General features: G+C 43.2%; 1 protein-coding gene across 1 annotated transcript in view; it reads left to right on the forward strand.

Annotated features, from left to right (window-relative positions):
- Nucleotides 1-14,222, forward strand: part of LOC146811727 (perforin-1-like) — a 70,358-nt gene that overhangs the window by 24,345 nt on the left and 31,791 nt on the right. The window lies entirely within an intron of this gene.

Genomic DNA, 14,222 nt, shown 5'->3' on the forward strand with positions numbered 1-14,222 from the left:
TAAACTTTTAAACAGCTCACAATGAAAATGGAATTTTGTGGCACTTAATGGTAAACTTTAAAAGTACGAGTTTGTTAATCTATTGTACTTTGCTACCTAGACTATAAAGCAGTATACCAATTATCTTTCACAGCTATTTAATCATGGTGCAAGCCTGTGACTAGAGATAACATAGCTATCTCAAGCAAGGGCATTAACAAATCAGGCTATATTTTTTCTACTATGCCGTGAAACTTGCTGGATTCACATACAACTCTAACTACAACAGCTTAAGCACATTTTTTTCCCCAGTGAAAGTTATTTGGGGACAGAACTTGTAAAGATAGTAGGGTTTCATTGACTCTGTTGCAGCTCATGAAACTGCCCTTAGTAATTCTGGCCCCCTGTTACTCCATGCTTAAGAAATCCACCCGGCTTCTGCTCCCTCCCTGTACCCAATTTGTTTGTTCCTGAAGATCAGGGACATTACTCCCTGGAAGGGAAGCGCGGCCCTAGACTATGGTATTCGTCGAAGGCTTTCCAAGCCTTCAATTGCCCCTTGGATACATAACCCACTGAAGCTCCCCATCCATGTTCTATATGACTGCTGTATTTTTGATCTTGTGCAATACAACTTTTGTAAAACGCTCCGATACCTTCGGGTCTGGCCAGGGCTATATAAAACTTCAGAATAAATAATAAATTAATAAATAAATCAGTGATCACTTTCTACCACAATCATTTGGTAACTTCAGCGATGGGACAAGTATTGCTGGAAAGCTGAGATAACCCTACTGTAACTCTCTCGTGGTAGTTTTTCTTGAGAACAGATCACTTCTGTGTCTGAATTCTGTCTGCATGAAAAGGGAGAAATGTTTCTGACACTAAACTTTCTTCCAGGTTCATGCAGAATGTTCGATGAATAGATCAATTACACACTTAGGGTGCTCTGCACAGCCCCTTGGAGATGGGGGAAGCAACTCCAGACCAAACCGGCATGCTCTCATAGGAATAGATCAATTACTTAATTGCAGCTAGCTAAGGAAACCTCGTGAATATTATCATTTAATTTAATGATTTAATCATGCATATATAGTTCTTTTGATCAACAAGTATTCTCAAAGTAATCACTGTTTATTTGAGCAAAAATATGAGAAGATGCAAATGTATCAATGCATACAAACAAGACTTGCTATTTTTTTTCAAAAAGGAGTTCTTGAGGTAATCAGTAAAAGTACCCACTCACATTTTATAAAGGATGTTATAGCTTGTTAACGTATTGCACAGTGGTATTTGTAATAGATAATAGGCGCATATGGTGAGTACACCTGGTATCTGTAAAATTCTTAAATCAGTGACGGTGCTAGAGGGTAGGGGAGAACCACCAGCCTCCCTAAAAACTGCGGTCAGACCACATAGAATCAAAATGAGGGTACCCAAGCACACGTAAAAATCAAGGTCATAACAGTTAGAATGTACATAAACAAGTAACACAAGTGAATCTTCGTCTCTTTCTTTTAAGTTTCTTCGATTTAATATTCTTTTCTCAGAATGTATTTCACAGTCTTCAAAGTGGTTCCCAAGCCAACACGTGTTTCGTCGCCTTTAGTAGTTTTTTACATGCGACTTGTTCACGGCTAGGTACAAATTGATATGGTAATTCACATTAGTTTAGATGTTATTACAAGATGCAAACATTTGTAAACAACGTAAACAAATGTGCTCCCAGGGTAGGTGTAAGTACTATGGGTTGATTTATCCATAGGTGGTATCACAAGGCTATAGTGTACTATCAAACACCGTGAGGTAAGGTGAGTACTAGCCTTATCATATCAGTTGGTGACTGTCAGATCTTCTACAGAACTTGCGTGTGAGTGACATATGTGAGACAATCATATATGTGCTGGAACTTCATTCCAGTCAAAGTTAATCAGGTATCGCATGCGGTATGAACAGTCCATATAGTCAGAAAACACAATATGTACGCTGGCTATTATCGTAAAGAAAGAACTATGAATAGGAATAGGTCGTGTGCCAAATGGAAGGAGCAGGTGAGGCAAATAAAACAACTGACCTGAACACTGTTTTATATGCAAAATCTGTAATAAATGTAATCAAGATGAGAAAAAATGTCGCTATTAGTAACTATTTAAAAGGACACTTTGTAAAAATGCTGGAGTAGTGGACGAATTCATGTCCAAATTCATATACATACGTCCAGTATGACGATAATTCCAGGTCATACAATCATACGACGAGGGAGGGGGGGGTTTTAGAATTTCTTCAGGGTAAATGCTTTCCAATCTCAGCTGTGCTCGGAATTTGAGCACCCCGTCTAAAACAAAGAGATAGATTGTCTCAGTATTGCCATAGGGCAACAGAACTGATCTGTCTGTCAGAAATTTCGTTTTTGCGGAAATCACGAGGTGAGCTATACATATATATGTGACCCGTTAAAGTATCGTCTATGCTCAGTATTAAAACATCTAGTCTTAAAACCAGAGAGATGCAGAATATGATCTCCACATTCAGACAGTATATTGCTGGTCTGCCCATAATATCACTTGCTATTAACGTAAATATAAAATATGGTCTCAGCATACACGAGTATATTATCGGTCTGCCCATGCAATCATTTGCTCTCAAAGGGGGACCAAAAGAAAACTAAAATACTTAATCGCCTCATTCCAATATTATCTATGTTCAGTAAAAAAGAAACCCCATTATAAACAAATAATTATCATAGTATCCTCACTATCTGGCTTGTTATCTATAAACGTATTTACTCTCGGTAGAAAGTAAAAGGTTATGGTGAAATGAAAACGCGTGCCCCGTTGAGAACGTATAACGGGGCACGCGTTTTCATTTCACCATAACCTTTTACTTTCTACCGAGAGTAAATACGTTTATAGATAACAAGCCAGATAGTGAGGATACTATGATAATTATTTGTTTATAATGGGGTTTCTTTTTTACTGAACATAGATAATATTGGAATGAGGCGATTAAGTATTTTAGTTTTCTTTTGGTCCCCCTTTGAGAGCAAATGATTGCATGGGCAGACCGATAATATACTCGTGTATGCTGAGACCATATTTTATATTTACGTTAATAGCAAGTGATATTATGGGCAGACCAGCAATATACTGTCTGAATGTGGAGATCATATTCTGCATCTCTCTGGTTTTAAGACTAGATGTTTTAATACTGAGCATAGACGATACTTTAACGGGTCACATATATATGTATAGCTCACCTCGTGATTTCCGCAAAAACGAAATTTCTGACAGACAGATCAGTTCTGTTGCCCTATGGCAATACTGAGACAATCTATCTCTTTGTTTTAGACGGGGTGCTCAAATTCCGAGCACAGCTGAGATTGGAAAGCATTTACCCTGAAGAAATTCTAAAACCCCCCCCTCCCTCGTCGTATGATTGTATGACCTGGAATTATCGTCATACTGGACGTATGTATATGAATTTGGACATGAATTCGTCCACTACTCCAGCATTTTTACAAAGTGTCCTTTTAAATAGTTACTAATAGCGACATTTTTTCTCATCTTGATTACATTTATTACAGATTTTGCATATAAAACAGTGTTCAGGTCAGTTGTTTTATTTGCCTCACCTGCTCCTTCCATTTGGCACACGACCTATTCCTATTCATAGTTCTTTCTTTACGATAATAGCCAGCGTACATATTGTGTTTTCTGACTATATGGACTGTTCATACCGCATGCGATACCTGATTAACTTTGACTGGAATGAAGTTCCAGCACATATATGATTGTCTCACATATGTCACTCACACGCAAGTTCTGTAGAAGATCTGACAGTCACCAACTGATATGATAAGGCTAGTACTCACCTTACCTCACGGTGTTTGATAGTACACTATAGCCTTGTGATACCACCTATGGATAAATCAACCCATAGTACTTACACCTACCCTGGGAGCACATTTGTTTACGTTGTTTACAAATGTTTGCATCTTGTAATAACATCTAAACTAATGTGAATTACCATATCAATTTGTACCTAGCCGTGAACAAGTCGCATGTAAAAAACTACTAAAGGCGACGAAACACGTGTTGGCTTGGGAACCACTTTGAAGACTGTGAAATACATTCTGAGAAAAGAATATTAAATCGAAGAAACTTAAAAGAAAGAGACGAAGATTCACTTGTGTTACTTGTTTATGTACATTCTAACTGTTATGACCTTGATTTTTACGTGTGCTTGGGTACCCTCATTTGGATGTTATAGCTTGTCAGTTATTAATAACACCCTAGTAAGAACCTTTTATTGTTTTCCTCCTTTCATATGGTGGGTTGGCCTTGTAGGGGTGATAATGCGTTTCGGCCTGGTGTGGGCTTTGAATGCCTGTTTAGAAAAATCCCAAAGAGCAGAGCTACAACTAAAACCACTTACATAAAAACTCCTTCGATATACTGAGTGCATAAAGTGATAATCGATACACATTGTGTACAGACACCATATATGTGCAATCAGGTATTTCACATGATCATACATGAGGTAACCAACCAAGCAAATGTAACTTGGATGTCTGAAATTGCATCTGGTTCAAAGCCACAATGCTCCTATAAATAGTCAATTGCAGCGACCAGCCCAGGAGGCAGTTTAAGGGAGAGTAAGAGAAACTGTCTGTGTAGGTGAAGAGGGCATAGCATAAATGGTATGCATGAGTGACACAGTGGCAGGCGCCTCAGGTGCGGCAGGCTGCATGGTGGGATTTCTCACTTTAAAAATGCATCATATATCCTCCTTTCTTAATAAACAGGGTAAATCACACCTTGTGAGGCCACGTTGGAACATGTGGTAGGGCTTAATAGAGGTCACATTGGAGGTTACAATGTATTTGCACATTACATACCAAAGAGACAACACTTGGTGAAAGAGGGCTCATACCTTGAATGGACAAGTTGGAAGGTGCTTTTTTTAAATTTTGTTACTTGAACCAACGATGGCCTTAAATATACAGACTCATGTTAATTTACTCATATAAATGTGGTTGGTTTCCGAAGAGAACAAACAGATTTGTTATCCATTGAGTTACCTACTAATTGTTGTAGAAAAACGTATCCACATGGAAAAAAAAGGTGCTCGACTTTCTACACGAAACCTCATGCTGTAAATAGAGCAGCCTCACCCACAAAGATGCAGAAATTTCAAATTATAGATTGAAGGTAGCTCCATAGAAAGAAGAGCTGAAGCTGCTTCTCAGTGCATTGTGCCTAATTGGGAGCCAACCATCATCAGCGCCTCTTTAAGTTCCTCGTACCTGCCCCCCTCCGTCAGCCTTTGGGACTCACTTGAAGCTGAAGCAGGGGAGCAAGCTGTAACTGAGTAAGTTATGAGTACTGGGGGCAGTGGGAGCTTGTCCTCTCTCTCTGAGTGGCTGAGGTGCAAGGTTGAGGAGCTCTCAAGGCCAGAGGCACAGGAAAGGTTCACTGATACAATATCGATGGTAAAAACATCGATGGTAAACATATCGAAAAAAATATATAGATAGTAAAAATATCGACTCCCTATACTTAAACAGTTAAGTACAAAAATATTGAATCTAAAATAACGAAGTTAAAAATATAGATGTAAAAAATATAGATTTAAAAATATAAATAAAATAAAATAATATATATCAAATATATAAAATATAAATATTATCTTTAACAAAATTAATTACATTTAATATACATTTTTAGTAAATATTAAAATTAAACTTAATTAAAAAAATATCAACACACAAACATAATAATTTATGCATCTGCATATTTTACTTTGAAATAATTTATTAACTATTATCTTTATTGAATTTTTTAACTTTTAAATTATATAAAAATAAAAAATATACATATATCAATAAGTTAAAATTTAAAAAAACATTCTGTAATTAATTAAAACATTAAACTATCAAAACAAAATTAAAATGTACCTTTCACAATACAATAAATTAAACAGTAGTGTAAATGTTGGATAGCGAAATATTTACATTCACTATTCCAAATGCAATGAGTGCAACAGTAGGGAAAGTGCTGTATTGCCTAGGGGTGAAAATTACTATTCCCACTCTAAAGAGTGCAACAGTAGGGAAAGTGTTGGATAGCAGAGGGGTAAAATTTACTATTTCCCCTCCAGCGAGGGCAACAGTAGGGAAAGTGCTGGATAGCAGAAGGGTAAAAAGTACTATTCCCACTCTAGTGAGTGCAACAGTAGGGAAAGTATTGGATAGCGGTGAGTTCAAAACTACTATTCCCACTCCAATGAGTGCAACAGTGGGAAAACAGTGCATAGCGGAGGGGTAACAATTACTATTCCCACTCCAGTGAGTGCAACAGGAGGGAAAGTGCGGGATAGCGGAAGGGTAAAAATTACTATTCCCACTCCAGGGAGTGCAACAGTAGGAAAAGTATTGGATAGCGGAGGGGTAGAAATTAGTATTCCCACTCCAATGAGTGCAACAGTAGGGAACATTTTGGATAACAGAGGGGTAAAATGTACTATTCCCACTCCAGTGAGTGCAAAAGTAGGGAAAGTATTGGATAGCGGAGGGGTAAATATTACTATTTCCACTCCAATGAGTGCAACAGTAGGGAAAATTTTGGATAGCGGAGGGGTAAAAATTACTATTCCCACTCCAGTGAGTGCAACAGTAGGGAAATTATTGGATAGCGGAGGGGTAAAAATAACTATTCCCACTCCAGTGAGATAGCAGGGAAACAAAAATTACTATTAACATTTAAACAATTAAAAAATGAAATAATCTTAAAAATAAAGAAACAATATATAAAACATATACAATTAAATATAATAAACATATAAAAAGAACACATATAATAAGGTACACATATGATCAAACAAAATCAATAAATGCATTTATAAACAATATTTATTTAAAAGGAGCAAATATTCACAAACAAATTATTTAAAACATAAATGTATTTATGTTATTTCCTACCCTTTAACACCACACCAATAAAAAGAAATCAACGTTTTTATTTAAAATTATTTCCATTATTAACATAATTAATAATTAATTTAAAATATATTATTAATAAAAAAAGATAATAAACATTAATTGAGTACACATTCTTTAACACTATAATATCCACAACAAACACCTAAAAGTAATTATTTACACAATTACCATAATTAATTACTAATTTGTATTAATTAACAAATAATTAATAATTCATCAATAAAAAATAAATTACTTCCCACCCTTCACACCATCGACACCTATAAACACCACAACACACACCTAAAATTAATTAAACAATTACCATAATTAATTACTAATTAATTAATTTAAATGAATTCACAACTAATTATTAAACAATCATTAATAAATTAATTTATACATTTAACACTATAACATCACTACTAAACAAATATCAATAACTAAAACGTATTCAATGCATTTTATATAATTACATTACTTCCCATCCTATTTCCCTATATACCCACAACCCGCTACGGAACTAAAAACACAAATTTCAAATAAAAAAATTAATAACTACTATAAATAATCGATACATTTTATATAATTAAATAACTTCCCACCCTATTCCCCTATAAACCCACAACAAGCTACGGAACTAAAAACACAAAATTCAATTTAAAAAAATGATTAACTACTAACATTTTTACACATATAATAAAAATACAAACAATTCTTATATAAAAAACAAACATCACACACATAAAATATATACTAAAATACATAACATTAATAAAAAAAATCGATATTTTTAACAACTATGGGGGTCATTACGATGTCAGAAGACCTGCCACCGCCAGCCGTGCGATGGGGAGCCCTCCGCCATCGAACGTGGATTCACCCCCTGCCAGATTAAGATGGTGGGTCGATCCAGACAATGGCCGTAGCGGGTGCAAAGACAGTCCACCATGGAACCGCCTCAGGAAATCGTTTTAATTGCCTGGCGGAGTGGTCTGCATCCCTAAAATGGTCTGCCAAATCCAGATGCTGGCTTCAGCCAGCCTTTCCATGGCAGCCAAACCGTCATGGAAAGGATGGTGGGTTTTGGTTTCGGGGGCTCATTGTGGGCCCCCCTTGTGTTGGGGAGAGGTGTTGGTGTACTGTGGGGTAACCATGGTACCCCCCTACATTTCACTGCACTAAGTGGCAGGCACTGTGTGTTGCCTGCCACGCAGTGCAGTGAAATGCACCAAATGCATTTTTAACATTGCGGCGGGTGCCGCAGTCAGCAGCGCCCGCCGCAATGTTAAATTGTAAGATGCATCCTAATTTGGAGTGCAGGACTGCCACATGCATGGTGGGCGGTCCCGATCCCCACTACGATGGCTCCGTGGAGGTGGCCGAGCTAGGTCTGGGTGCTGCGTGCCTTTCGCTGAACTCCTTCTTGTTCTCCCCTGTCTGTCCAGCCCAGCAGTTTCACCACTCATTGTTTATTCTACCACATACCTATCCATCGCTGCTTGAATTTAGACTTAGACTTGGGCTTATCCTTTAGCTAAGGATACATGTTCTCCTTACTCATGACTGAAGTACTGTAGAGAGGAGAAGCGAGAGAAAGGAGAGAAGAGAGTCTTCCTCAAATTTGTAGAATCCAGAGGAGTGGTGCAAGCAAACACTTTCTCACAGGTATCGCGCACTGAACATGCAGATGGTGGAAGAAATAACAACAAAACCAACAGCAGAAGAAAAGTTGGTAGCTGCGCAAGTGAGATTGGCCAGTAGTCTTTGCCTTGAATTGGAAGATCTCCCGCAGAGTCTTCAAGGCTCGTAAACTTAACGCCATGATCAGAAGAAAGCAGGGTAAGCTAAAATTAAGGACCATGGAAGGAGGAAAGGGCGATCAGGGCCATCTGCCTACACATTTTAGCGAATGTACTTTACACATCATGGTCACGATGCATCAGTCATTTAAAATACAAGCAACAGCACAGGCGGGGGGAGGAAATAACCCTGGGCTAGATATTTGAAAACAAGACCAAATCATCACTTCCTTAAGGAGCAGGATGTATAAGTATTTAACAAGGGCAAGTCGCCAAACTTCCTTAACTAGCTGCATATGTCAGGTAAAACAAGACAGTTCATCACTCATCTCTACACTTAGGTTGGCATCCAAATCCACCAAACTGATAATAAGTAATCATGGCTCATGGCCGTGGGCAGTAATACACTGAAACGCCCAACTCCTACAGGCAGCTCTAAGGAGATGCGGTGGCCATCAAACAACTTCAATGACAAGTCTCCCTAAGCTGTTTTCAGTCCAGTCATTAAGCCTTGGAGCCTTTGAAAAGCTCTTAGAAGAACCAGTTGATCAGTGCACAGTCAAAGATGGCAGTGCCACAGGAGTAGAAGAAGGTGTGATCTATTTGACAGGAGGCGAGATGGGGACTAGAAAATGGATAAACTTAACCAGAAGCTGGATACTTGTGTGTGTCAATACATGGCCCCTAAGAATGTAGACAATGCGGAAGGAAACAGGGCAAAACAGGAAATCCTGGAAACAAGCACCGAACCAAGGATGACTGTCAACTGTAGCTGCAATGCCATAGCAGATACATTATCCTACTTACCTGATCTTTTAACAACCCTAGTGAACCATCTAAAATCTATAGAGCCTGGGTTTGATACCCACTTGCAAAATAATCAAACAATTGAGGGATTTCTATGGTTATTAAACGCTATTAGCTAACTATAACGTTCCTAAACGTGGGTGTGTGAGTGGTTGTGTGGTTATATAAGTGTGTGTGTGGTGGGTATGTAAGTGAATGTGTGGTTCTGTGAGTGGGTGTGGAAGTGGCTGTGTAGGTGTGTGAGTAGGTGTATCGGTGGTTTTGTGGGTCTGGGAGTGGGTGTGTGTGGTTGTATGGGTGTGTGAGTGGCTGTCTAAGTGGTTATGTGGGTGTGTGAGTGGGTGTGTGAAAGCTGTGTGGGTGTGTGAGTGGTGATGAGGGTCTGTGAGTAGGTGTGTGAGTTGCTTTATGGATGTGTGGGTGGGAATGTGAGTGGTTGTGTGGGTGTGTAAGTGTGTGTGTGAAAGCTGTGCAGGTCTATGAGTTAGTGTGTGGGTGGGTGGTTTTCAGGGTGTGTGAGTGTGTGTGTGAGTGGTTGTATGGGTATGTAAGTTAGTGTGTGAAAGCTATGTGGGTCTGTGAGTCATTTTTTATGGTCTGTGATTGGATGTGTGAGTGACTACATGGGAGAGTGAGTGGGTGCATGGGTGTGTAAGTGGTTGTGTAAATGTCTGAGTGGGTATGTGACTGGCTGTGTGAGTCTGTGAGTGGGTGTGTGAATGGTTGTGTGGGTATGTGAGTGGCTGTATAGGTGTGTGAGTGGGTGTGTGGGTGGGTGTGTAAGTCGGTGTGCGAATGAGTGTGTGAGTAGGTATGTGGATCTGTGAGTAAGTGTGTTTTTTTAATTGGGGTCTGAATCCCTGAATCCTCCCCAAATCCACTAAATTCCATGAGGATCCAGTTAGAATCCAGGGAGGATCCAGAACTCCTGGTGTGGTAAATAAAACAGGCTTTTGATCAATTTCTTACCCGTGAGTGGTCCCTCAAAGACCCCTCCATTAGTCCCATGGGGTCAGGGTACCTCTTCCCTGACCCCTTCTATCATTTTTTTTTTTTTTTTTTTTTTTTTGAAACCGTTTATTGCAGTTCGTAAAAGTTACAGGTATGGGCCTACAACCATCCGGCCGGCCGCTAGAATGACGAAAACATATTGCACACATACAGTAAAAGTCTCTAGGCAGTGTAGAGCAGTGAAACAGGAGTAATCAATGGTGCAGGCCACACAGCTCCAAGCCCACAGTACGGTTCCCTTTTCTTGAAACAAAACAACACCAAAAAACCACACTCGCAAGGCAACCCGCGATCCAAAATAACAGCACGTGCTCCATAAGTGGGGGATCCAAACCAGCAGCAGAACTCTGGAGAGGGGAATGGGAATAGATCAGGGACTGGGGGACCGCGCGCCCGCGGCTGAGGGAGGGGGGCCGTCTAGGGAGACGGAGCAGGCGAGGCAGCCTGTAACAGTGGTGGCTCACAAATACCCCCGCGGTAGGCGTTCCAGGGGCCCCAGATTTTCACCCACGCCCCAGGCTTACCTCTCGCCACATACACCACCTTTTCACGAAACATACACCAATCCATATGCTCTTTCCAGGCCGACACCGCAGGGGGCCTCTGGGATCCCCACAATTGAGCAATGTCGCGCTTGGCTATCATGTATCCCAGAGTCACCCATCGCGTCTGCGGGACCGAATAGTCATTCGGTTCCCATACATTCAGCAAGCATCTCCTCGCTTCAGGCAGCAGCGCAACACGCGTCACCACACGCAGGACCTCATGCACACCACGCCAGAATCGCTCCACCTTCGGGCACTCCCACAGTATATGCATGAAAGTCGCCAACGCACCACAGCCACGCTTACACATTCCGTCACCAGCAAAACCCATACGCAGAAGCCTTGGCCCCGTCACGTAAACCCGGTGAAGGATCTTGAGCTGGACGAAACGAAGGCGAGCCGGGATGGCCACCTCTTTCGGAGAGGCCACCGCGGAAATCCAATCCTCATCGTCCAGCTCCAGCCCGTCGGCAACCCAAGCCTCGCGGAGACTAGTCAGCAGGCACGATCTATCGTTGATCAGTTTTTTGTATATGAGGGAGATCGTGCTGTCCGGGACATGGCCATCTAGGACTCTGTCCTCCAGGGGGGAAGACTCCGGAATGGATGCGACATCCGGGAAGACGGAGCCCAGCGCATGGCGGACCTGTAGGTACCGAAAGTACTCACTGCCCTGTAGCTGGAACTCCGCCTGCAGCGTCTCAAAAGTTTTGAATCCCCCCCTCGTCCAGAGATCTCCCACCGTGCTGATTCCGATCGTGTCCCACTTCTCGAAGCCCTTCGACGTCCACAGGGAGCCCAACCTCTCAGACGCATACAGCGGTGACGCCCGGGTCAAACGGTCCTTCCACCCCATAGCTGCATTAGCCGCGTGCCAGACACGCACCATGACACGCGTCGGTCCCGTCAAACGGGAGTCGGGCGCGCCAGCGTAGAGCGCTCGATTGTAATCGCCACCGGGCAGGAGCATCTTATCCATCTCGAATGCAGGGTTCAAGGCGGGCCCGTAAAGGCCATGATTAATTGCAGCTAGTTGGGAGGCCCAGTAATACCGTTTAATGTCAGGGAGGGCGACCCCCCCATCGTACCACGGGAGCGTCAATTTAGCCAGAGCAATGCGCGGCCTCCCGTCCCAGAACAGGCGCCGCTGGAGGCCCTCCACCTCACGGAAATAGCGTGCCGGGACCAAGTCCATAGTATTCTGGAGGGCGTAGAGGAAGCGTGGCAGGGACATCATTTTAAACAAGGCCGCTCGGCCGAGCGGCGAGAGCGGCAGACGCCGCCAGCGCACCACGTCCTCCCTCAAACGCCGAAGGGGGGGTAACAAATTCCGCTCGTAGCGGGCCTCCGGGTCAAGAGTGATATAGATACCCAGGTACCGAAAACCTTGGGAGGCAATCTGGATCGGACAGTCCCGTGGTAGGGCCGGAGCCTCCCCGGAAAGCACATATACACAGGATTTCGCCCAGTTGATGACCAGGCCTGAGTTGCGACCGAATGAACGCAAAACATCAACCAGGACGATCAGTGATTTACGCGGGGAGGCGAGATACAGAAGGATATCGTCAGCATAGAGGGACACACGGTCCTCATACTCGGGGGTCCAGCGGAGACCACGGATAGAAGGGTGCCACCGCAGCCACTCCGCCAGGGGCTCCAGGGCCAGGGCAAACAGGAGAGGCGACAGGGGGCAGCCCTGTCGCGTACCCCTCCCCAGCGCGAATGGGGCCGAGACTCGCCCATTCACTACCACCTGCGCCAATGGGCCCGAATATAGCAATTTGACCCAGCTAATGAAACCCGGGCCAAACCCGAATTTTGCCAGCATCGCCCAGATGTATGGCCATTCAAGCGTATCAAACGCCATGGTGGCGTCCAAGGACGCCAAGATGGCCGGCTCCCGCACAAATGGGACACGCGCGAGCACCCCGTGCAAGCGCCGCAGATTGAGCGCCGTGTTGCGGTGCGGTATAAAGCCAGATTGGTCTTGGTGGACCAAATCGCCCACCACGCCAACCAACCTGTTGGCCAACACCTTGGCGAGGATTTTGGGCTCCGCGTTCAAAAGCGAAATCGGCCTATAGGATGTGACCCGTTCACGGGGCCTCCCCTCCTTGTGGATCACCACAATTGTGGCTAGACGCTGGTCCGGCGGGAGGGAACCCCGCGAGTGGGCCGCCAGGAACATCGCGCGCAGGTGGGGCGCCAACACATCCGGGCGTAGCTTGTAGAGCTCGATGGGAATACCATTGGGGCCCATGGCCTTGCCGGATGCAACCGAGCGAATAGCCAAGGCAATTTCGTCCGAGGTGGGAGGGGCGTCCAGCGAATCCCTGTCCTCCACCGTTAGGGAGGGCAGTGCGATGTCCCGAAGCAGGGCATGGGAGTCTGCCTCCGAGCAGGGGGAAACCGGGGAGTAGACTCCGCGGAAATAATCCGCGAAGCAGGAGACAATGGCTTCCGGCTCAGTGACACACGCACCATCAACACTCTCAATCAAAGGCACCACACGGCTCGCTCTCTCCCTCTTATCCAACCACGCAATCAATTTGCCAGCCTTATCACCCACATCATACAATCGCCCCTGCTGCTCTCTACTGAGGCCCCTGGCCGCCTCCGTGACGAGGGCCCGATAGGCCGCCTGCTTTAGGTGTAGAACATTCTATCATTTTTTTAAAGTTATTTTTCCTGCAGGGCACTGAGTCCCGACGAACAAAATGGTGGCCACAACTTTCCTCTGAAGTTGCGACCAGCCAATCACGGCATTGCTGTTGGCGACTGGTTTCACAAATCCGGAAAAGGATCCAAGGAGGATCCATGTCCCTATATATACAGTTGGAAATGTATTTAAATAACTCAGCAACTACTGACATGGTTTGTCCATGCACTTGACTCTGTGCAATGTCAACAGTGTATTCCATTGGAGAGTAGTTGGACTGATTTCCGAGAATAAGAGACTGTGCTCTATAATGTACTTGACACTGGGTCACCACAAGGGATATTCTATTGGGAGTACTGTCACTGATTTTCAAGAAAAATAGACTGCGCTTTAACCACAAACGTGGTCCTGTATCACTGTATTGGTATTTTTCATTGGTG

This window comes from Triturus cristatus, chromosome 7 (assembly GCF_964204655.1).
Source record: "Triturus cristatus chromosome 7, aTriCri1.1, whole genome shotgun sequence".
Classification (NCBI taxonomy): domain Eukaryota; kingdom Metazoa; phylum Chordata; class Amphibia; order Caudata; family Salamandridae; genus Triturus; species Triturus cristatus.